At 39.4% G+C, this 24,763-nt stretch overlaps 1 pseudogene across 1 annotated transcript; it reads left to right on the top strand.

The window, feature by feature from the left end:
• Window positions 1-7,587: 7,587 nt before the first annotated feature.
• Window positions 7,588-22,535, top strand: LOC146464007 (uncharacterized; annotated as a pseudogene). The gene is made up of 4 exons (XR_014856740.1): window positions 7,588-8,031; window positions 15,066-15,669; window positions 16,266-16,709; window positions 19,311-22,535. The product of XR_014856740.1 is annotated as an uncharacterized LOC146464007 (transcript).
• Window positions 22,536-24,763: the final 2,228 nt, after the last annotated feature.

Genomic DNA, 24,763 nt, shown 5'->3' with positions numbered 1-24,763 from the left:
AAATCAGCCTGTCTCCAAGCATTACTTTTGTCTCTCTGTTGTTCAATGTTGTTGTGCTTCTCTAGTGTGAGATTGGCACCGAAAAGCCTAATACGCAAAGGTTGACGAGACAAAAGAAAATTTTTCGGGTTCGGCGAGGTAGCGTAACGGAAAGGCCACATTACAGTATCACGTTTCTTGTACCAAAACTATTCAATTAGCTCCATCGTGTCGAAATCTGCGAGGGGAGAGTGGATTACTGCTTATTAGGTCTTTATGGCTTTCTTGTTCTCATTTCTGATAGACTTAACAGAAATACCGCATGAGAAGGTGAATTATGCGCTCAAGAACTTCCCGCTAAAATTTGCAAGATTTGAGTAAAAACCGGTAACTGTGTTTATGTGGAACACCCCAACTAAATAACCTCTGAATAAAAGCATGGGATCCTAATCAGCAATAAACTGTAGAACAAACCAGGTAAAAAAAAGCGAGACCGATTATACAGTTAGGGACATTCAAATATATTGATTCCTATGCACAGTCTTTCTTCTTCAGCGTATTTAATTTGATTGCTAGACGTTTCGCATATCCTCACCATATACTGATTAGCTCATCGCATAAGGTTAAGTTAAGGGAAGATTCCTGTGACTACTAAGGCAATAGGCATGCTATAGAGTGTTTTCACATGACGTCACGGCGGCCATGTTGGTGTACCAAAACAAAGAAATGGCGGCCATGTTGGTGTCCCAAACCAAACCTCTGGGAATTGAACTTTTTTTTTTTATGCAAATACTTTCTTTTGTTTCAGTAAACCAACATGGCCGGTAGTCACGTGAATGAAAACGCTCTATACGTTGATCTTGTCAACCGCCACCAGGGGAGGTGGGTGGGTCGCGAAGTTGACTGCCGTCCCGGTATACCAATGAACTAACACAAGGAACAACCACAACAAGCATGCTCGACCACGGGGGAATGCGAAGAGATTACTTAAACTTCTGCTTTGAGCTCATTAACTATGCAGTGAGAATAATTTTTAATTCGTTTTGCATATGAATTAGACGAGCGTAAGCCTTCTTTCTCTCTCAGTCCCTTCGCGTTGCACGTTCTCCACGCATGCACTTCGCGCATACAAACAATTCTCGCTTAAGAGAACATCGTCGCTTCCTCCAAAATCATCACGAACTTTCGAACCCTACACCTTTCTCAGAACATTTCAGCTTCTCTCGGCACTCCGAAAAAGACATCCAACTCATCCCTTTGAGACTAATACATACCATCTGTAGGAAAGATTGTCAAGCCGACTTTCCAGCAGTGCCTCTCCTCCAGGCTTATCCCCAGGCATTATTATTTCTATTGCTTCCTCCTCCTCCTCTATCCTCCTCCTCCTCCTCCTCCTCATTTCTATTGTAAAATAATATGACTCTATTCTATGTTTTGGTTGATGTCATCTCTTCCGATTACGTCAACTGACCCCACAACCGGATGATTTCACTATTGTATTTTTAGATTATGATGTCATAGTTTCAGATGATGTTAGTCCTTCTGAGATCAAGTCAATAGGCTATGACGTGACAGCGTTAACAAGATTCCCCCTCAAAAAAGAAAACCAAACGGTGCATGCTATAAAACTTCTGTACGGGTAGGCTCCAGCCAAGGTCCGAACCTCACCCTTTTTTATACCATTTTTGAAAGAAAAGGTAACCCTTTTGCATACCTTTCATATAAAATGGTATCCCTTTCACACTCGTACCGTAAAGAAACTGCAACTCTTTTCGTTGGGTCTGTTCGAGATATTTCGATAGGGCTTAAATGACAGACTTCCCTATTCTTTAAACAACAAACAACTTTATTTACCCTATAGTCTACAAAAAGCATTTACAATGTAACACACAAATACTAGGAGTACTGGCTAGAAAGTTCAACTCGTGCAGCCACTAGTCTTTTATATAACTCCACCTGAAAAAGGTTCAATAAAGCGATTATTCCATTATTATAACAGTCTCTCTTTTTCTGAGAAGAAGCCCTGGAGAACAGAGTTGAGGAAAAGTTTCACATCATGGCGGAGTGTTGTCCAATACACACAAACGGAATCCAATGGAATGGATTGGCATTCCATTTGTACACCGCCGATTGGTAAATTGCATCTCATTAAGGGGACTTAGACTATTTTCGCTACTGTTCGGTTTGAGTACAGCTGGATTCCGTTTGTCCATTGGTACCTATAGAATGACTTGGCATTCCATTGGAACACCATTGGTGAATTGCATCTCATTAAGGGGACTTAGACTATTTTCACTACGGTTCGGTTTGAGTCCAGCTGGATTCCGTTCGTCCATTGGTACCAATGGCACGATTGGTACCAATAGAATGACTTGGCATTCAACTGGAACACCATTGGTGAATTGCATCTCATTAAGGGGACTTAGACTATTTTCACTACGGTTCGGTTTGAGTACAGTGGGATTCCGTTCGTCCATTGGTACCAATGGTACGATTGGTACCAATAGAATGATTTGGCATTCCATTGATACACCATTGGTGAATTGCATCTCATTAAAGGGACTTAGATTATTTTCGCTACAGTTTGGTTTGAGTACAGCTGGATTCCGTTCGTGCACAGCTGGACTCCGTTCGTCCATTGGTACCAGTGGTAGGATTGGTACCAATGGAATGACTTGGTATTATTGGTGAATTGCATCTCATTAAGGGGACTTAGACTATTTTTGCTTCAGTTCGGTTTGAGTACAGCTGGATTCCGTTCGTCCATTGGTACCAATGGTACAATTGGTACCAATAGAGTGACTTAGCATTCCATTGGTACACCATTGGTGAATTGCATCTCATTAAGGGGACTTAGACTATTTTCGCTACGGTTCGGTTAGAGTACAGCTGGATTCTGTTCGTCTATTGGTACCAATGGTGCGATTGGTACCAATAGAGTGACTTGGCATTCCATTGGTACACCATTGGTGAATTGCATTTCATTAAGGGGACTTAATCTATTTTCGCTACGGTTCGGTTTGAGTACAGTGGGATTCCGTTCGTCCATTGGTACCAATGGTACGATTGGTACCAATAGAATGACTTGGCATTCCATTGGTACACCATTGGTGAAATGCATATCATTAACACATGTAAGCCGTTTGAAACTTGAACGAATGGTCGATTGGTACCATTGGTACCAATGGTGCAAATGGAAACGTAGTCAGTCGATTGGTTGACCATTGGAATCTGCATCTCAAAACAAACGTCATGACTTGATTATAGGTAGATTTATAAGCAAAATACCCTGATTCTTTAATGCTATGAGCCGAACCAAGCGCGTACGTATGAATATAACTCGTTCTTTAATCCATGAACCGAGACAAGCGCGTTACGCATGAATATAACTCGTTAAAAGCGTGCTCCACATAATATAATTCGTTCTTTAATCCATGAACCGAAACAAGCGCGTACGCATTGATATAACTCGTTCTTTAATCCATGAACGAAAACTAGCGCGTTTCGCATGAATATAACTCGTTCTTTAATCCATGAACCGAAACAAGCGTGCTACGCATGAATACAGCTATTTCAATTAACGTTGTCGGATTAAAATCAAGCTAAAAGACAAGACCGCAATGTTTTGTGGGATTATTTTTTATGAATAATTTCATCAAAATCATCCCTGCACGTGCAGGTCATTGTACTGCTAATTACAACCTATTGTTTTCTCCAGGCATGACTGATTTTGATGAATTTATTCATAAAAATCCCACGTCAACTTTCGGTCTTGTCTTTTAGCTTCATGCTTTGAACCGACAACGTTAATTGAAATAGCTGTATAACTCGTTTTTTAATCCATAAATTGAAACAAGCGCGCGCGATACGCATGAATACAACTCGTTATTTATTCAATGAACCGAAACAAGCGTGCTATGCATTAATATTACCGGTAGTCGTTCTTTAATCCATGAACCGAAACAGGCGCGCTACACGTGAATATACCTTGTTCTTTAGTCCATGAGCCGAAACAAGTGCGTTACACATAAATATAACTCGTTCTTTTCCATGATCCGAAACAAGCACGCTACACATAAATCAAAATCGTTCTTTAATCCATGAACCGAAACAAGCGCGCTTCACATCAAGTACCTTGTTCTTTAATCCCAGAGCCGAAACAAACGAGGATCACATGGATATAATTCACCCTTTAATCCATGAACCTAAACAAGCGCGCTACATATGAATTTTAATAACTCGTTCTTTAATCTATAAATCGAAACAAGCGCGCTACACATGAATATGACTCGTATATTCATGTGTAGCGTTCTTGTTTCGGTTCATGGATAAAGAACGATCGAGGTATATTCACGTGTAGCGCGCTTGTTTTGGTTTACGGATTAAAGAACGAGTAACAGTAATATTCAGGCGTAGCACGCTTGTTTCGGTTCATTGATTAAAGAACGAGTTGTATTCATGTGTATCGCGCTTGTTTCGGTTTATGAATTAAAAAACGAGTTATATTCATGCGTAGCGCGCTTCTTTCGGTTCCTGGATTTAAGAACGAGTTTTATTATATAAACAACAGTGAAATACCAGGTGAGCTTTCGCGCGAAAAGGTGATATCTTTACACGTGAAGATAACATGTTATTTTCCCATGTAAAAATAACACCGTTACTATGGTTACATAATAAATCGCGCCCTTCGCAGCGAAAATGAAATGGTTTGGTATTTCATCGGTGTTTGTATAATAAATAGAATATTACATGGCCGCTTGGAGATACGAAATTTCTCTTCTCGTGTTGAAAAATATTTCACTCGTTCGCTGCGCTCAGTCGTGAAATATTTTTCAACACTCGAAGAGAAATTTCGTATCTCCGCGCGGCCATGTAATATCCTCTATATATTCATGCGTAGCGCGCTCGGTTTTGGTACATAGATTAAGGAACGAGTTATATTCTGTGTGTAGCGCGCTAATGTTTTGGTTCATGGATTAAAGAACGAGTTATATTCATGCGTAGCGCGCTAGTTTTGGTTCATGGATTAAAGAAGGGGGTATATTCATGTGTAGTGCGCTTGTTTCGGTTTATAGATCTGATAGATTAATGAACGAGTACCGGTAATATTCATGCGTAGCACACTTGGTTCAGTTCATTGATTAAAGAACAAGTTGTATTCATGCGTATCGCGCTTGTTTCGGTTTATGGATTAAAAAACGAGTTATATTCATGCGTAGAGCGCTTCTTTCGGTTCATGGATTAAAGAACGAGTTATATTCATGCGTAGCGCGCTCGGTTTCGGTTCATGGATTAAGGAACGAGTTATATTCTGTGTGGAGCGCTTGTTTCTGTTCATGGATTAAAGAACGAGTTATATTCATGTGTAGCGCGCTTGTTTTGGCATATGGATTTAAGAACGAGGTATATTCATGTGCAGCGTGCTTGTATTGGCTCATCGATTAAAGAACGAGGTTTCATGTGTAGCGCGCTTGTTTTGGCTCATCGTGCATTAAAGAACGAGATATATTGATGTGTAGCATGCTTGTTTCGGCTCGTGGACTGATTTAGGAACGAGATAGATTCATGTGTAGTGCGCTTGTTTCATGTTGTTTCGGCTCATGCATTAAAGACGAGGTATTTCGCTTATATATCAAGGAAGATTCAAGTCATGACGTTTGTCTTGAGATCCAGATTCCAATAGTGAACCAATCGACTGACTACTTTTCATTTGTACCAATGGTACCAATGGTACCAATCGACCATTCGTTTTCGCATGGCTTACAAGTCAGCTAATGAGATGCAGTTTACAAATGGTATACCGATCGACTGAGGAGCTTACCATTTGTTCCAATGGTACGAATCAAAACTAATCGACTGACTACTTTTCCGTTTGTACCAATGGTACCAATCGACCACTCGTTTTCGCATGGCTTACAAGCCACTTAATGAGATGCAGTTTACAAATGGTGTACCGATCGACTGAGAAGCTTACCATTCGTTCCAATGGTACGAATCGTAACCAATCGACTGACTACTTTTCCATTTGTACCAATGGTACCAATGGTACCAATCGACCATTCGTTTTCGCACGGCTTACAAGTGTTAATGAAATGCATTTCACCAATGGAATCCCAATCGAATGAGGAGCTTACCATTTGTTCCAATGGTACGAATCGTAAGGCGTCTTTGACAAATCGTAATCTTTTACCAATGGTACGATTGGTGAGGGTGTTTTGACGATTCGTATCCATTTGTGTATATTGGACATGAGTGTCATGGCGGAGACTAAGACAGAACTTTCCTCCGAAATTGTTAATTAAAGTTCTTTCAGGTTTTTTTTTAGAAAGACCGAGGATTCCATTTTCGAGAGGATCACGATCACAGGATCGCGATCGCAGGATCACTTTTGACCTTGAAAACAATCCACAATCCTGGCTAAAAGCCATGAAACGGTTTCAGCTGAGCTGATCGCCTTCCATGGTTATGATAAAACATCATTGAGTCAGCATTGAGTGGGGGAGAGGGGTGTTTCAAAACTCTTTGACCCGGATAGCAGCTTGGCAGCCGTCAAGGAACGTCTGACAGGTTTTGTCTAGCGTATTTCGAGGTGAAACGTTTCCGATAGCAGCGCCGTTCGAATACATGGAAAAATGGAAGAAGAGAATGAAAGAGCACATTTGTTTTGCCATGCTTGCTTGCCCTTTTGGGTCCATTTTTGTTCTTAATTGTGTCAAAATTACTTTAAAGTTCAGTTTCTACTGTGCGATGTTAAACAGCTTAAGCTTAAGTGTTGTTGAGGTACCCTCTAGAACGCCTCGCCAAACAACAAGAACGCTAACCTCGTTGTACGACTTTGGTGTAACCTGAGAACTCTGAAGTCATGTCTTGTGTGTCAAAACTACAATAAAAAGGAACGAAACTCTAAACCAGCATATGGCCGAAGAGAAGATTGAGCACAATTTTCTATCTCCGGCATCATATAGACCGCCGGCCTTGAAAGCTTGACCTATCCGGCCTTTTTAAAATTCATTATATATTAAGGTCAACCTCCTACCTTTATCAAGCAACCAACCACCGGACTACCATTTTTCCAGATGCAATTTTCCAGTATTCGATTCTCCGTGAAATATCGCGCCCAGCCATACACTACTAAACGCCTTGATGCGAAAATAGTAATAAAAAGACGCTTGTGAAAGCAAGGGTCCCTTGTGAAAACTGTGAAAACAACACTTCGAAAGTGAAACCGGCGCGTTCGTTAGTATCCCATCAACGATGTAAGACATCTAAAAGGAAGCCTTCTTTATTGGTCAATAAATTGTATAAAGTATTTGTAATAGATTATCAGAAGATTTTGTTCTAAGATAGAATGATAAAAAACCGCTTTAGTTGACATCAGTTTTGTCGGTGATGGATTGATTTAACATGAAATATCGTCACAAGTCAAGTTCAATTCAGTGTCGTACAAGGATAAAAGTGCCATGCAAAAAGATTATTAAAAACTGCTGCACAAGCAGATTCCTGTCGTTTCCGATTCTTCGGTTGACTGCAATATTAATGAAGTTATTTAAAAACAAAGATGTGATTCAATCACATCTTTGTTAAATCCGGCTATACACCTTGGTTCCATTCACTTTTGAGACGAAGTTTCCTCAGTTTGCGTACTTAAGTTTCCGCTACACAAACGAAACACGGTATAATTACCTGTATCAACAGAATTGGATAACAGTTTTCATGGTTACTATTAATAACAGAACTGTTCCAAGCCAATGAACTCCCACACACAGCGTTGTTTGAAAATCCTGGCGCATTATATGCTAATTTCAGTCGATTTCTAATGTCGCACCCAAAAGCTACGTTATTCACTTGGGTTTAGTTTGTTTGAGTGTCTGTTTGTTTTCGTTGTACATGTAAAGGAACAAAAATAACCCCTTAACCTCTTCCCGGTAAGATCCAAACGTTTAATCGTTAAATTGGCGAGCAAATCTTGGTACAGGCGGACAAGACGTAGCACAAGAATTGCAACGCGCTCTTCGTGAGCAGCTCAGAAACTACAACATGTCTGCAAGTAAGGTAGGATGGCTGTATTGTATTCGCCACGAGTGAACGGTTTACCTTTGAAATACATTCAATGGAAAGACCGACGGTGACTTTGTTCACGTCCCGCTAGTGTGTAAAGAAACTGTTGTACTGCATCGATGGGGAGTAGAGAGGAATGCTTGGTTTTATCAACACAGTTGATATTAGGTAATTTGGCCACCGTAAAATGATTCGAGTACTGACGTTTCGAGCGTGAAAAACGCGTCATAGCGTTAGCCCCTCGTCAGAGTCAACACTCGAGGATCTTTTTAAGGTGGCCAAATTTATAATACCTTATCAGCACTTTTGATGAAACCAAACATCCGCTTACGGGAATACTGATTATCCGTAACAACCCACGATCTCGACCACAAAGCTGCAATCAACTTTCAGAACTTTATTTTCTTTGGATTCCGCAGGACAACCGGCCGATCTCTGCTCAACTTGTTCTCAGTTTCAACTTCTCTTATCAAATCTGCACGAAAAAAAAAAAAAAAAAAAAAAAAAAAAAAAAAAAGAAAAGAAAAGAAAAGAAAAGAAAACCAAAGATCGCATAACTAGTTTGCAAAAATGTTAAAATAAGCTGATGAGTGTTTTAATAGCAGACATAGATCACTGCCATCCTCTTTAGGATCTCTACTCTTTTGTGTGATTTATTGTGGTGGATCGCATTCCGGTGTAAGAACTGACGACATTAAAACAAATTGTTATTTTTGGGTTATTGTGCAGGTTTTTGTCTGTGATAAAGACTAAATGCTGGATAGCTAAGTAATCGCGCGGCTCGAAAAATTCCAAAGATAAATGTATTTTTCACGAGACCACTTTACATGCTAACTGTGTGCGAGGACTTTCCCTTGTTATACTCATACTTTATTTATTTATCTACGGTAAAATCTTCAGTATTACGTTATAAAAAGAAAGTGTTAAAAACTTCACAAATTAAAATAAAAATACTGTTTTGCAAGATTGCCGTGCGGGACCCTGACCGACAATTGTTGTAAAGCCGATCAAATTGTCTATTAAAGCGACCAAGAGAGTCTATTTTCCATAAATTTACGGGTAGACTGTTTCATAATAGCGCCCCGCTGTAGCTAAAGGTACGCTTGCGATAGTGCTCGCGTGGCTCATGTTGTCAAGTCTAGTTTGATGTCGGAATCCGTTAGATTATAAGTTCTCGTTTAATTAATCAAATAAGCAAATACGCAAGACTCTCACGTACAGTCAGTGTAAAGTAGTTCCGTTCTCTAATAATTGCAGTACGTTTCGTGAGATTCAAGGTAATGTGTTTGTTTCGAAACTTTGATACAAAAGCTTTTCGAAACTATTTTGGTCTATGTTGATGACAAGTTATGGTCGACTGCCTATCTATCAATGTCTGCAACAAACTGGCTTCTTGGGACAAAGTTCCTTTGGCGTATGGAACCAACCTTTCGAGTATTAGACCGAAACGTGTTTTTAAATTTGTCTAAGATTATTGGAAGCAAATTAGCTTTTATCGTTGAAGCTCAACATGAAGATGAAAATATTCTCATGCGTGATTTGCGCCGAAACAAAATTTCTTACATGAAGTGGAACAAAATTAATATACATGTTAATTTCATTGAATTAATTATGTAACAGCTTAAAAGTGTCTGCCTCTCATGGTTGTGGAATGTGCAATGCTTGATTGAATTGTAGGAAACGAAACCAGCATCGATAGTTCATCGAAGAGACCATCTGTTACAAAAATCGAATAATTTACGCGGGGTGCCCTGAGGGCAGACCACGTCTCACATACATCTTTAACAAGTTCCGTTCACTTTTGAGACGAATTTTCTTCATTTTGCGTTGTTAAGTTTCCGCTACACAAACGGAACACGGTATCATTAGCTGTATCAACAGGATTGGATAACAGTTTTCATGGTTACTATTAACAAAATAACTGTTCCAAGCCAAGCCAATAAACTTCCACACACAGCATTGTTTGAAAATCACTGGCGCATTTATATGCTAATTTCAGCCGATTTCTAATGTCGCACCCAAAACAACGTTATTCACTTTGTTTTAGTTTGTTTGTGGTGTCTCTCTGTTTTCGTTGTAAAGGAACAAAAGTAACTCCTTAGCCTGTTCCTGGTAAGATCCAAATGTTTAATCGTTAAATCGGTGAGGAAGTCTTGGTGCAGGCGGACAAGACGTAGCACAAGAATTGCAACGCGCTCTTCGTGAGCAGCTCAGAAACTACAACATGTCCGCCAGTAAGGTAGGATCATGGGCTGTATTGTATCCGCCATGAGCGAGCGGTTTACTGTTAAAATACATTAAGTTGAAAGATCGACGGTGACTTTGTTCAAGTCCCACTTTTTCGAAAAGGCGGTTAGAAAGTGTTGTACTGCATCGATGGGGAGTAGAAAGGAATGTTTGGTTTTATCAACACAATTGATATCAGGTAATTTGGCCACCGTAAAATGATTCGACTACTGACGTTTCGAGCGTCAAAAACGCGCCATAGCGTCAGCCCTTCGTCAGAGTCAACACTCGAGAATCTTTTTAAGGTGGCCAAATTATTACCTTATCAGCACTTTTGCTAAAACTGAACCTTCGCTTACGGGAAGACCGATTATCTGTAACAACCCGTGAGCTCCACCACAGTTCTGTAATCAACTTTCAGAACCTTCATTTTCTTTGGATTCTGCAGAACAACCGGCCGATCTCTGCTCAACCTGTTGTCAGTTTAAACTTCTCCGATCAAGTCTTCCAAAAAAAAAAAAAAGCCCAAAAACGCATACCTAGTAAGCAAAAATGTTCACTTAAACAAAATAAGTTGATGATTTTTTTAATAGCGGACATAGATCACTGCCATCCTCCTTACAATCTTCACTCTTTACTCTTTAGTGTGATTTATTGTGGTTGATCGCATTACGGTGTAAGAACTCATAACATTAAAACAAATTGTCATTTCTGGTAACTTTGATTATTGTGTCGGCTTTCGTCTGTGATAAAGACTAAATGCTGGATAAGTGAGTAATCTCGCAGCTCGGAAAATTCGAAACATAAATGCATTTTTCATGAGACCACTTTACATGCTAACTATATGCGAGCACTTTAATAACGCCCCGCTAAGCTAAAGCTACGCTTGCGATAGTTCGTGCGTGGCTCATGTTGGCAAGTGTGGTTTGATGTCGGAATCCCTGAGATTATAGGTTACCGTTTAATTAAGCAAATAAGCAAATAAGCAAGACTCCACGTACAGTCAGTGTATAGTAGTTCCGTTCTCTAATAATTGTACGTTTCGTGAGATTCAAGGTAATGCGTTTGTTTCGAAACTTTGATACAAAAGCTTTTCGAAACTATTTTGGTCTATGTTGATGATAAGTTATTGTCGACTGCGTATCTATTAACTGAAATAATGTCTGCAACAAACTGGCTTCTTGGGACAAAGTTCCTTTGGCGTATGGAATTAACCTTTCGAGTGTTAGACTGAAACGTGTTTTTACATTTGTCTAAGATTATTGGAAGCAAATTAACTTTTATCGTTGAAGCTCAACATGAAGATGAAAATATTGATCTCATGCGTGATTTGCGCCGAAACAAAATTTCTTACATGAAGTGGAACAAAATTAATATACATGTTAATTTCATTGAATTAATTATGTAACAGCTTAAAAATATCTGCCTCTCATGGTTGTGGAATGTGCACTGCTTGATTGAATTGGAGCAAACGAAACCAGCATCGATAGTTCATCGAAGAGACCATCTGTTACAAAAATCTTATAATTACGCGGGATGTCCTGAGGGCAGACCACGTCTCACCTACACCTTTATCAAGTTCCGTTCACTTTTGAGACGAATTTTCTTCATTTTGCGTCGTTAAGTTTCCGCTACACAAACGGAACACGGTATAATTATCTGTATCAACAGAATTGGATAACAGTTTGCATGGTTACTATTAACAAAATAACTGTTCCAAGCCAAGCCAACAAAATCCCACACATAGCGTTGTTTGAAAATCACTGGCGCATTTATATGCTAATTTCAGTCGATTTCTAATGTCGCACCCAAAACCACGTTATTCACTTTGTTTTAGTTTGTTTGTGGTGTCTCTCTGTTTTCGTTGTAAAGGAACAAAAATAACTCCTTAGCCTGTTCCTGGTAGGATCCAAATGTTTAATCGTTAAATCGGTGAGGAAGTCTTGGTGCAGGCGGACAAGACGTAGCACAAGAATTGCAACGCGCTCTTCGTGAGCAGCTCAGGAAATACAATATGTTCGCAAGTAAGGTAGGATGGCTGTATTGTATCCGCCATGAGCGAACGGTTTACTGTTAAAATACATTAAGTTGAAAGATCGACGGTGACTTTGTTCAAGTCCCGCTTTTTCGTAAAGGCGGTTAGCGTGTAAAGAAACTGTTGTACTGCATCGGTTAGGAGTAGAAAGGAATCTCGATCTCGACCACAAATCTGTAATCAACTTTCAGATCTTTATTTTCTTTGGCTTCTGCAGGACAACCGGCCGATCCCTGCTCAACTTGTTGTCAGTTTGAACTTTTCCGATCAAATCTTCCAAAACTGAAAAAAAAAAAAAAAAAAAACAAAGCCGAAGAACTCATATCCAGTATGCAAAAATGTATACTTAAACAAAATAAGCTCATGCCTGTTTTGTTAAAATTTGAATAGCAGACGTAGATCACTGCCATCCTCTTTATAATTTTTACTCTTTAGCGTGGCGGATCGCGTAACGGTGTAAGAACCAATAACATTAATACAAATGTCATTTTTTGTAACCGTTAGTTATTTTATATTAACATGTATTTGCTTCTGTGGTAAAGACTAAACGCTGGATAGTTAGGTAATCGGCTTTCAAAATTCCAAACATCAATGCATGCGAGCGCTTTCCTGTGTTCCTGTTTAATTAATCAAATACGTAAGACTCTCCCGTGCAGTCAGCGTAGAGTAGTTCAGTTCTCTAATAATTGTACGTTTCGTGAGAGGTCGGCGAAATCAATTCAAGGTGATTTGTTCGTCTGCCGGAACTTTAATACGAAAGCTTTTCGAAACTATGTTGGTGATAAGTGATGGTCGACTGCGCATCTATTAAATAATGTCTGCAACAAATTGGCTTCTTGGGAGAAAGTTTTTTTCAAGTATGGAATCAAACTTTCGAGTTTTAGACCGAAACGTGTTTTCGCATTTGATTATTGGAAGCAAATTAGCGTTTATCGTAGAAGGTCAACATGCTGATGAGAATCTCCTCATGCGTGATTTGGCGCCAAAACCAAATTTTGGTCATGATGTAGAAGAAGATTAATATACATGTTAATTTCATTGAATTAATTTTGTGACAGTCTAAAAATATCTGCCCCTGATGGTTGTGGAATGTGCACTGCTTACTTGAATTGTAGCAACCGAAAACAATATTGATACTTCATCGAAGAGACCATCAGCTGTTACAAAAATCTTCAGATAATTAATAAACGTTTGTGACATTTGCCGACTTGGTTGGCATTTCGCAGCATCACCAACATAGAGATACGTATTTATTCTATTAACGGCTCTGGGCGCTTACCTTAACTTTGGGTCCATGTGGGTGGGCGCTTATTATTATTTTTTTTCAATTAGTGAGGGCGATATTAAAGAATAACAAAACAAGGGGCTGAACAAGTTTTTTTTTGTTTCAACAAGACAAACCAAAGTACAAAAGCCACATATTTGACTACCGAGACTAAAGCCAATTTCGGAACATAACTGACGTCCCTCTTACTTCACGCTGGGCTACTACGGAAATGTTTCGCGCGTCGGATCCGAGTTAGGGTGAGGGTTTGGGTAAGCGCGTCATGGATTTCGCAATGTTGACAAGCAACAGTTTCATTGTTAGATGAAGTAATGCAAGTAACTAGCAGATTAATATATTTATACTATAGTACATTTATATTAAAACAATTAAAATATTCGCTCTAGGTTTCTATGTGTGATAGTTGATTCGAGCTTTGCCGTCATCAACTATCACGCGATAGAAAACTCGACATGAAAGTCTGTCAGCGACCAGTCAGCTACATTTCACAATTTATCAATACTTTGTGTATTAAATAGCATTTTTATAAGCAAGTTAGTAACCAGCACGCTAACACAATTAATTTATAATTCAAACACCTCTCGTGATCAGTTAGTCAATATCCGCAATCAGTAAATTTCAAAATTACCTTTTGAGGGAGAATGAAGAATTATGTATGCAACCTTCTACGAAAAAAACAAGCCGGCGGACAGAAGTATTCTCTTATAATAGTAGTTGTTATGTTGCAAGTAAGCAGACAGCAAAGGCTGTAAGGAAAAAGCAACTTTAGCAAGATTTGTTTAGTAAAATTCTAAACTGTGTAGTGATTATACAGTTAAGTAAATGACCCGTAAAAAGTCTAAAAACGCGCAATAGAAACGTGTCTTCAAAGGGTAGAACTGACAACAGAGCTATTCTTCAGTGAATTTGGTGATCGATCACTGTCGATTCTTGAAATTTGACAAACATTCTCTTCCTTTTGGCTTCATAGTTAAACTGAAGCTCAGTTTCCGTAACCGGCATGGTTTAGGTCAGGAAAGCCCAACGAGAACGTTTAAGAAAAATAGTCATAATATTGTCTCCTGTGTTCCCAGATGGTTTTCTGGCCTTTTTTAAGACACATTTGTGCAGGCTAATACCGATTGATGTGATCAGATGCTTTAGATGCAAATTTCAGTCGCGAGCGGTTAAAGTAATTTGATTTAATCCCCCGATTTTTATAGCTATTATTGGTTTTAGGAAATAGGCAGTTGTCATCCTTTCGTATTTTTGACGACATATTTACCCCTTCGATATCCGAAACGAACTATTGGGTGCCCCTGCTCTCCCCGATTTTCAATAAGTCGTGTTTAGCGGAAACTGAATCTCATTGTTTTTGTACGCCACAGAGGAAAACTGAATCCCAAGGGCCACACATCAATTACAAAAAACTATACTATTAGTACCGGGTACTATACACATTCTTTGATTAATTTATTTCTTTTATCCTTTCTTTTACTAAAGATGATGGTCTCTGATGAAGAGAAGAGATGGATTGTTGTAGGAATTGCTATGAACAAAGTTGCTGCTCCAGTTTTGCGAGATGTTATCAAAGCAGGAATGAACACTCATTATGACGACTTAAACAAACACCTGACCCCAAGCTGTACTCTGAAGACACTGACTTATCCTTACGCCAACACTGATCCACACTTTAAAAATCTGAAATTTCAGAACGTTAACAACAACAGTGTACTTCATGGCAGTGACAAGAAAAGCTACTGTTTTACTATCAACAGTTCAGTCGACCTGGCCAAGATATACCTGCTAAAGCATCTTGCTATGTTTTCTGCCTTTGATGAGTCGATGGACATGACCGCCATCTTGAACTTGTTGGGAATTTCCTACTACCAACCAAAGGCTATTTTCTCCTCACTCACTCAGACATCTGCTGATGATGTCAGAAAAAATGTCCGAAACAAGTGGGGCCATTTTGACGTCAGGGAATGGTCTGAAACCTTCTTCAATAATTGCTTTGCTAAGCTAAAAGCATTGATGAGAAGTCTGGGCCTGACTGCTGAGAAGGAGAAGAAGACATTGGAAGATCTGTATGACTGGCAAACTAAAGGTTCGACAAGCGAACTCTTTTTGTTTAGCGTTAGCCTCTCCGTTGAACGCATGAAGAAAGCGAATAATTCAATGAACAATTGATTGAACGTCAAACGAACGAAAGAACGAGGAAATAAACGGGCGAACTCTTTTTGTTAAGCGTTAGCCTCTCCTTTGCATTGATATGATAATAATTGAATGAATAATTGCACGAACGAAAGGAGGAAGGAGAAAACAAATGGGCGAAGGCATCTATATTTTGCCCACGCTTTCCCCGTTAACTAAAACTGACCCCCGAGAGGAGCGTGCTAATTACAATACACCGGCTAACACAAATAAGAACTTTGAACTGGAACGACGTTTAATAAAAGTTACACTCAGTACTCTACAAGTTAGTAGATAGATTGATATGAAAATATGTTAAGCGATAATAATTTTTAAAAGGATTTGTTTAGGAAGTTCTTTCTGCACATAGGAAGGTTATTTCTCAAAAGCAAGTTTGCATAGCCCGAACGAATATGACACCCTCAAAGTAGAGTTAATGTTACTGACTTGAACGGTATAAATACTTCAATATATAATGCTAATCATACAATCCCTTCATATTGTATGCAGGGTGCCAGTTGTGTATGGGACATGCTGTGGACGGGGACGTTCTGACTTTAGTGCAAGAAAATGTCAATGATCTCATCATTGACAACAAAAACCTTAAGTCGGTAATGGATCAGGAAATCAAGCAGTTAGCTTCAGTTCAAAAACAGGTTGTCGTTCTTGAAGTTTCGCAACTTTGCCATGGAACCAGGCTGGATGAACACGACGAAGCGTTGATGCAACAACAGGAAAAGCTTCAAGACGTGGAGGAGACTCTGAAGAGACTTTTGCGTTGTCAGAAAGCCGTCAACGAACGACTATCGATGCAAGTCAAGGGGTTACAAAAAGGACTTGCCAAGACAGATGACAAAGTTGAGCAACTGAAGCAGGGCCTAACTGCAGTGACAGCCAAGGTGGAAAACTTGGACCAAGAAGCTGAAAGCCTTAAAATGAAGGATGTCAAACCAGGTTAGCTAACTAGAAAGAGACGTAAAATGAGGTTTATCTCCAAAATAACTTGTATAATTTGTGTAACAATTTCTGAATATGAAACTACAAATTTAGTAATAATCGGAGTACCTTATGGTTCATTTCGGTTAAAATCTGATCACCTCGGCAGAAATTACAGACGTATATAGACGTTTATCTGCAGAAGAACCTGTTTAATTTGATTTTACACATTTCTGAAGATGAAACCTCCAATATAGTAATGGTTCATTTCGGTGGATATCCGATCAACTAAGAAATTTTAGCCGAGTTTATTTGAAAATAAAATGTCAGCTGAAAATGTCATAACACTGAAACGAAAGATTCCTTTTAAATTCAAATGCGAAAAGGAATTATTAGATTTCCCTGTTACATTTCACTTATTTCAGTCATAATTACAGTATAAAACGTACGGGGATAACGTTCTTTCCCAGGAGTTTGATGTTTTAATGACTTCAGTCGACTGTAAGCAAAAGGCAACCAAAATGAAAACAAACGATTCTACAAAAGGAGAAAGAAAACTAATGTACAATCTGCGACTCGAACTCGGAACGATCAAGGGGTTCACATATCCACTGCACCAATCAGTTATCCGATAATCTCTGTATATTCATAGCATTGAAAGCGCTACAAGACATTTTTGACATCGAAAAAAAAAAATCCCAATGCGCCCATGATTAACCAGACTCGTACCCAGTCGCCATTTACGTGTTTTTTGGGGTAAGAAGATTGGATACGAGGATGAATTGAGGCGCGCAGGGTGTCATGAGAAGAGGCGAAGGAAAAATCTCGACTAGCAAATTTCGTTTGACAGATCCGTGCAATCGTGCGGGGAACCGTGCATGCTCTTTTTCAAGAAAACGGAGTAATTTTAGACATTTCTTGCAGTCAAAATTCACTGCGGGTTCTAGTTTGGTATTCAACGAGCTAAAGCGTTCCTCCGATGAGTGATTTCCTTTTTGTTGGCTTGTAATGTCGTGCTGCCGTAATGGCTTCTTTGCGGGAACATTCGCAGGAAGACGATGTGGGTGATTTGGACAGTTCTTTCAGTGAATTGTGGATCGAAGGTTAGTATCACAGTCATATTTCGTCTTCCTTCGAATATTCCCGCGAAGAAGCCATTACGGCAGCACGACATTAAAAGCCAACAGAAAAGAAATCACTCTTCGGACAAACGCCATATTGGATCGAAATCTGCCAGTCGCTATTTTTCCTTTACCTCTTCCCATGGCACCCAGCGCGCCTCAATCCATCCTCGAATCCAATCTTCTCACCCCACAAAACACGTAAATAGCGACTGGGTAAGGGTCTGATGATTAACGGGCATGATTAAAGTGCACATAACCCCAAAAACGTTTTTCGCTTAAATAAATCTTTGCACCTGTTCGAAACGCATTGAGCCTTTTTGCGCCTTTTTTCAACCAAACCTTGACCTTTTATAGGCTGTAAAAGTTACAAAATCTAGCCATCATCTGTCCCATGACCGAGTTAGTAAGGGGCATGGGTCTATTCCTTACTTGACGTCACAAAGTGATTTGCATTGTATTAAGTCTTTGTGAAAATGCATGCAAAGCAGTTTGTGACGTCACGTAAGGAATAGACTCATGCCCCTTACCAGCTCCACCATTTCTGGATGCCTGGAAAAAGCAACTGGAAACAGTTTTATCGAGAATGATTAAACAACCAAAGCCTGTAGAAAGCATTGATAGCAACCACAAAGAAAACAATTCGATTTATTTTCTTTACAGCCCAGAAAGTATTGAATTTTTGGGGAGAATAATCTCACTCGAGTCGGAAGTTAAATATAGAAATAAAATGAAAAAAAGAAAAAAAAAGAAAGAAAGAAAGAAAGAAAGAAAGAAAGAAAGAAAGAAAAGAATAAAATTCAAAGAAATTTCCGCATAGCTGTCAATCCTACATAGTAGAACTTAGATGAAAGGAAGAGTTCAATATAGAGTGAATATAGTTGTCAACGATGAGCGAATGTAGAGTTGTCAACAAGTCAAGCTCAGGTATTTTTTTCTCGAGGAGGAAGGGAAGGAAAAAACAAACCAAAAAATTAAATAAATAAGTAAACGCCCAGACACGTGCGCTTTGGGGACCGGCGCGGAGAGGGAGTAAGATGGGGATTAAGATTTCAACCTCCAACCAATTGCAATGATAGCCTATGAACTTTGATAATACCTCCCTAGATTTAGATTAACTTCTCCCCCTCCCCTTCGGTTCCCCACAGCCCCTGAAAAATATTTGCTCGTACGAGGATGATTACAGGGTAGCGAGTGATTAGTTTGTACCCGAAATCTTTAATTTGGGTAGATGAAACTTTCATATTGCCATATAGAGTTACAAAGTTTTACTTTCATCAAAGTTATTTTTATTCGATACAGAAATTCTCTCCTTTACAGAAACATGACTCACACAAACAGTTGGTACATACATCCCGTTTTGAAATTCTTCTCATATGGTGCGCTCTCTCTGATTGGTTAAATACAGTTCTCTACGCAACAGAAGGCACGTGCGTATTTTTTAAATGATATATTTTTTTAACTGTTTAATTACTATAATTTTTCTTTTGTTTTTCAGAAGTTGATGCCTACTCAGCAGCCTTGAAAGCATCAATAGAAAGGCAAACAGAGTTGCAGCCCAAACTTTTGGACATTCCTACTGTCGCCAAGATGAAAACAGACGAAATTTTTACTAATCTTGTCATACAGCATGGACGAAAGCCCATTAAAGACGGAGATGCTGAAAGAAGGACACACCTCAAGCAGTATGGTCAAGTGAGCGGAACTCGAGTCAAACACTGTCAAGAATTGTTTATTCCCACCACCGAAGAAAAAGAGAATCCCAAATCCATTCTTGTCACTGGAAAGGCAGGGATCGGAAAGACCTTGTTCTGTCAAAAGCTTTTTCGAGATTGGGTTAACGATAAATTATTTCTGCCTCCAACAAACGCGCAAATGCCCAATTTTAAGTTTGCGTACTTGTTGACATTTCGTCAGCTGAATTTACTAAAGAAAGAGGGTTTTACCTTGAAAGAACTCTTGAACCGATCCTCGATATTAGATGACCAATCAAATATCAACGACTTGCTTTTTGAATACATTGTTAATCACCCCGAAGAAGTTTTCATCATTCTTGACGGTTTTGACGAATTTTCCCAACAAGCTTATATCACTGGCGATGCGCATGAAAGGTATCCAAACAGCTGTCGAGAGAAAATGCCGGTAGCTGCACTATGTGCCAAACTAATGAGAGGAACAATTTTAGGAAAGGCTACTGTTATGGTAACGTCAAGACCTGATGAATCTGACAAGATCAGTGGAATGCCCTTCGATCGGAAAGTGGAAATTGCAGGGTTTTCTCCACTGGAGGTGAGAGAATACATTGAGAAATATTTCGGAGAGAACGAAATCATGAAGAACACTGTACTGGAGCATATAACGAAGAACGAGAATCTTATCAGTTTTGCTCACATTCCCGTGCTTTGTGCTCTGATGTGTTCATACATGGAGTACGTTCTAAAGGAATCAAAGAGTACTGAAGATCTACCCATCTCAGCAAGTGATCTCTATTTTGAAGTTTTCAACATTTTCAGGGAAAAACATAACAAAAACGAAGTTCCTCATTTTGAGGAAACCTTTCTGGATGAACTGTCGAAGTTTGCAGCCGAGTTGCTTATGGAGAAAAAGTTCCTTTTTGGCGAGAAAGAAATGAAAAGGTTCAGTTCCAAAGAAGTTGAAAGCCTGAGGAAAAGCGGTATTCTTCACTGCGGTCCTCCCTTCAGGGTGTCTTTTTCTCAAACAACAAAACATTTTTGTTTTACTCACTTAACTCTTCAGGAATATTTAGCTGCCCGTTGGTTTGTAAAGAAGAGGGGCATTCCTCCAGGAGAAACTGTATCCATAATGGTCATGCAGTTTATGGTTGGTATTATGTCAAAAGAAAAAGACGGGGAGCTCCTGGAAAGACTGCTAAAGCAACTTTCATTAAACACCCGACAGAGAAATCACCATCTTCTTCAAGCAAAATGTCTCTATGAGTATCAGGACAAGGAATTCGCTAAAGATTACTACCGTCAACACCCTGTTCGTGATGAAGAGATTTGGTTTATTAACATAACTGACGTGGATTGTATTGCCATATCATTTTTTCTTGATACAATCACTGCATTGAATGAAGAGGAACCCAACACAAGACACCAAACATTGCCGTCTGGACAGCCGCCATGTGGCACTGTCAACATGGGAATCGCTTACTCGGAAATGATATTGTTTGAGCAGAGGTCAGTCATGTCCATCAAGAGATTGATCATTGAAGAAAGCACGATATCATCTGGATTAAGACAAATGTCTGCAGCGTTAGAAAGAGATTCATGTCCCATCACCGAGCTAACACTGGAAATGTGTCGACTAAATAATGAATGTGTAGGTTTTATTGGAGGACCACTGTCTAAAACGTTAACCAGTCTTTGTCTGATGAACAATAAAATCACTGATGTCGGTGTTGCCAGTCTATGTAAAGCACTAACACAACCAAGCTGCAAAGTAACCACACTACTTCTGTGTGTTAATCGGATCACTGATGTCGGTGTTGTCAGTCTATGTAAAGTACTAACACAGCCAAGCTGCAAAGCAACCAAACTAGATCTGGGTGGTAATCAGATCACTGCTGTCGGTGCTGCCAGTCTATGTGAAGCACTAAAACAGTCAAGCTGCAAAGTAAGCACACTAATTCTGGCTGTTAATCCTATCACTGATGTCGGTGTTGCCAGTCTATGTGAAGCACTAAGACAGCCAAGCTGCAAAGTAACCAAACTAGGTCTGGGTCGTAATCAGATCACTGATGTCGGTGTTGCCAGTCTGTGTGAAGCACTAAAACTGCCAAGCTGCAAAGTAACAAAACTAAATCTGGATGGTAATAGGATCACTGATGTCGGTGTTGCCAGTCTATGTGAAGCACTAAGACAGCCAAGCTGCAAAGTAACCAAACTAGGTCTGGGTCGTAATCAGATCACTGATGTCGGTGTTGCCAGTCTGTGTGAAGCACTAAAACTGCCAAGCTGCAAAGTAACAAAACTAAATCTGGATGGTAATAGGATCACTGATGTCGGTGTTGCCAGTCTATGTGAAGCACTAAAACTGCCAAGCTGCAAAGTGACCAAACTAGATCTAGATCTGGCCAAGCTGCAAATTGACCAAACTAGATCTGGGTTTTAATCAGATCACTGATGTCGGTGCTGCCAGTCTATGTGAAGCAGTAAAACAGCCAAGCTGCAAAGTAAACGAACTAGATCTGTATGATAATCCGACCGAAAAGGAGTTTTGTTCGCTACACCAGTTACGACAACACCGACCAGGTACTATAGTACTTTTGTAGAAGGATATTACTGATTGCAAAACTCTCTTCTGCTCCATGAGCTCTGTTTCACTGGCACGACTTTCCGAATTGATTTTTGGATATGTAAATAGAGAATAAACAAGCAATGAGAACGTTGCGTACATTTGCCATAGACAGCAAGGTATATATTCACCCTCTAACGACAACTAATGAGCTGTATAAAACGAGAAAATAAATAATATGCCGGTAAACCAGCCTGACTCCAATCGTTACGTTTGTCTCTCTGTTCTTCCAGATTGTTGTGCTTCTCTAGTGTGAGATTGGCAATTTCTTCTTCTGTTATTCCTTCGACTGTCTTATGTTTTTCTCATTCAAGAGTGCTACCGTCACAAACAGAATGGCTGACTGCAGAGTCTATATTAAAAATTGTTTGTTCTGAGGAAAGAAATCCTTCCTGCTTTCAAAGTTCTTTATAGCACAAATGTTTTTTTGTTGTGTGCCTGTGGGTCGGTGGTGGTTGTGGTGGGGGGTGGGGTAACAAAGTTCAGATGTAAGATCAGAGGAGGGGGGCTATATAGTTTGTAACATTTTTTATTCAGGGTTGGCAAATACTTGGAAGCTCCCTATAAAATTTTGCCTAACCCTCTCCTTCCCTACAGCCGTAATAAATGAAAGGCTCCTTACTGACACCTCGCTGGTCCTAGTGCGAAGCCCCCTATCCTGAAATATGAACATAAAATCGATGCATGAAGTTCGTATTTTGAATTTTGGTGAAAAAGAGTCGGGCTGAAAGGCTCTTCAAGAAACAGCAGATCGAGATTCTGGTCCCAGTTAGCGGGGATTACACGCGAAATGGAATCAGAAAATACGATGGAGAAACGTCTAAGGGTGTTCCGAGATCGTTAGAGTATTTTGATTGGTGGTATTTCATTATAAGCAACTTCCGGTATGACCTCAAGTAGCGTAAAGGAATTTAAAAAATTTGATTGCCAGACGTTTTGCATATTAACTTCTTACTCTTCCTCCCTCCCTTCGCGCTCCACGTTCTCCACGCATTTCACGCGCGCAAATAATTCTCCTCTCAAGAAGGCTTTGGAGGACATCACCGCACCACTCCATCTAAAATAATTTTGCACATTGCAATGTACCTGGGCACTTTGTAAACGACATCTGACTCATCTCTCTGTATCTAATACATACCATCAACCGGGACTTCGCAGGAAAGGCTCGTAAAGCTTAGTTTATATGCATCAGTCACTTCCAGCAGTGCGTCCCCTCCATCCCTCCCCCTCGGGCCTACCGCCAAGTATTAGGATTTTTTAAAACATACTGGTAAATACCCCAGGGCAGGAACAAACGAGCTAGCCTGTTCAAATGTTCCACGGTAAAGTCGAATAAAACATAATAAGTTGATTTATTGTTTTCTGGGCATACCTTCATGCCAATAAAAGCTAATAGACCATTTCCGAGTTGTTTTGAACCTCATTATGAAAGCGACGCTGAGTGCAAAGGTTTTGTCGTGAAAATTAGTTTTCATTCATATGCAAACAAAACTACTTTTCATATGAAAAGTTTTGCACTTGGCCTCTTTTTCATAGTGAGGCTCACAGCAATTCGGAATTGGCCTATTAAGGCCAAAGAAGTATTATTTCTTTTTTTTTTTAAATAAACAATAAATAAATAAATAAATAAATAAATAAATAAATAAATAAATAAATAAATAAATAAATAAAACGGAGAAAAGAAAATTAAAGGAAATAAAGGGAGATGTAAAGAATCCCATCTGGGGCTCAGATTTTTTCTATCCGTCTTCTTATGGTCGATTCTTTACATCTCCCTTTATTTCCTTTATAATTATAATATCAGACGCATAGAAAAAAAAATTGGAAAAAAAAAATAATAATAATTATAGTAATAATAATAATAATAATAATAATAATAATAATAATAATAATAATAACGATAATAATAATTAACACACACACTCACACCTGGGGACAGGAATGCGTGCCTTAGGCGCTCAGTGCTTAGAGGGATAGGGGGGGGGGGGACTACTCAATAAAGAATTATCAGGGGAGGCTCCACGCCTTGTTCTTCTATATACCATTTTTGAAAGAGAAGTTGCTCCATTCACATACCTACCGTAACAAATTTAACCTGCCTATATATTCGCAGGTTCTGTTCAAGATATTTTGATTTGCCCTTTAAATACTTAAATGACAGTTTTCCCTCCTCTTCACTATACTTCAACTGGTGACATCTCTTCCCTTTTATATACATCCATCCTCAAAAAGGTTCCCCTATCGTACCCCAAAATCCCCCCCCCCCCCCCCCTGGAGGGTTCAGTGTAATCCATTTTTATTATCTTTTATGCCACAAATCAATGATAAAATGTCCATGTGCTCTTATGCAATGAAATAAGTGCTTCGATATGAAACTGGGACACTTCCCCCAAGTCAATGGTGAATTCGCATGCAAAGTAAAACGCTCTATTCTTCAATCATTGAAATTGAGGGGGTGGGGGGGGGGGGGGTGTGGGCTACAAAGGCCGTTTTTCAGTTTTGTAAAAATAAAGTCAATGTTATTGTTATTGTTGTTGTTGGGGTGGTGTTAATTCGTATTTGCCTTTTCCAAGATTGAAGCCCTTTTCTGTTTGATGGTACAGAGCAAGAGAGGATCCTCTCTTGTACAGAGTC

This window comes from Pavona decussata, unplaced genomic scaffold (genome assembly GCF_977016875.1).
Source record: "Pavona decussata unplaced genomic scaffold, jaPavDecu1.1 SCAFFOLD_170, whole genome shotgun sequence".
Classification (NCBI taxonomy): domain Eukaryota; kingdom Metazoa; phylum Cnidaria; class Anthozoa; order Scleractinia; family Agariciidae; genus Pavona; species Pavona decussata.
This window is presented reverse-complemented; position numbering and strand designations above follow the sequence as displayed.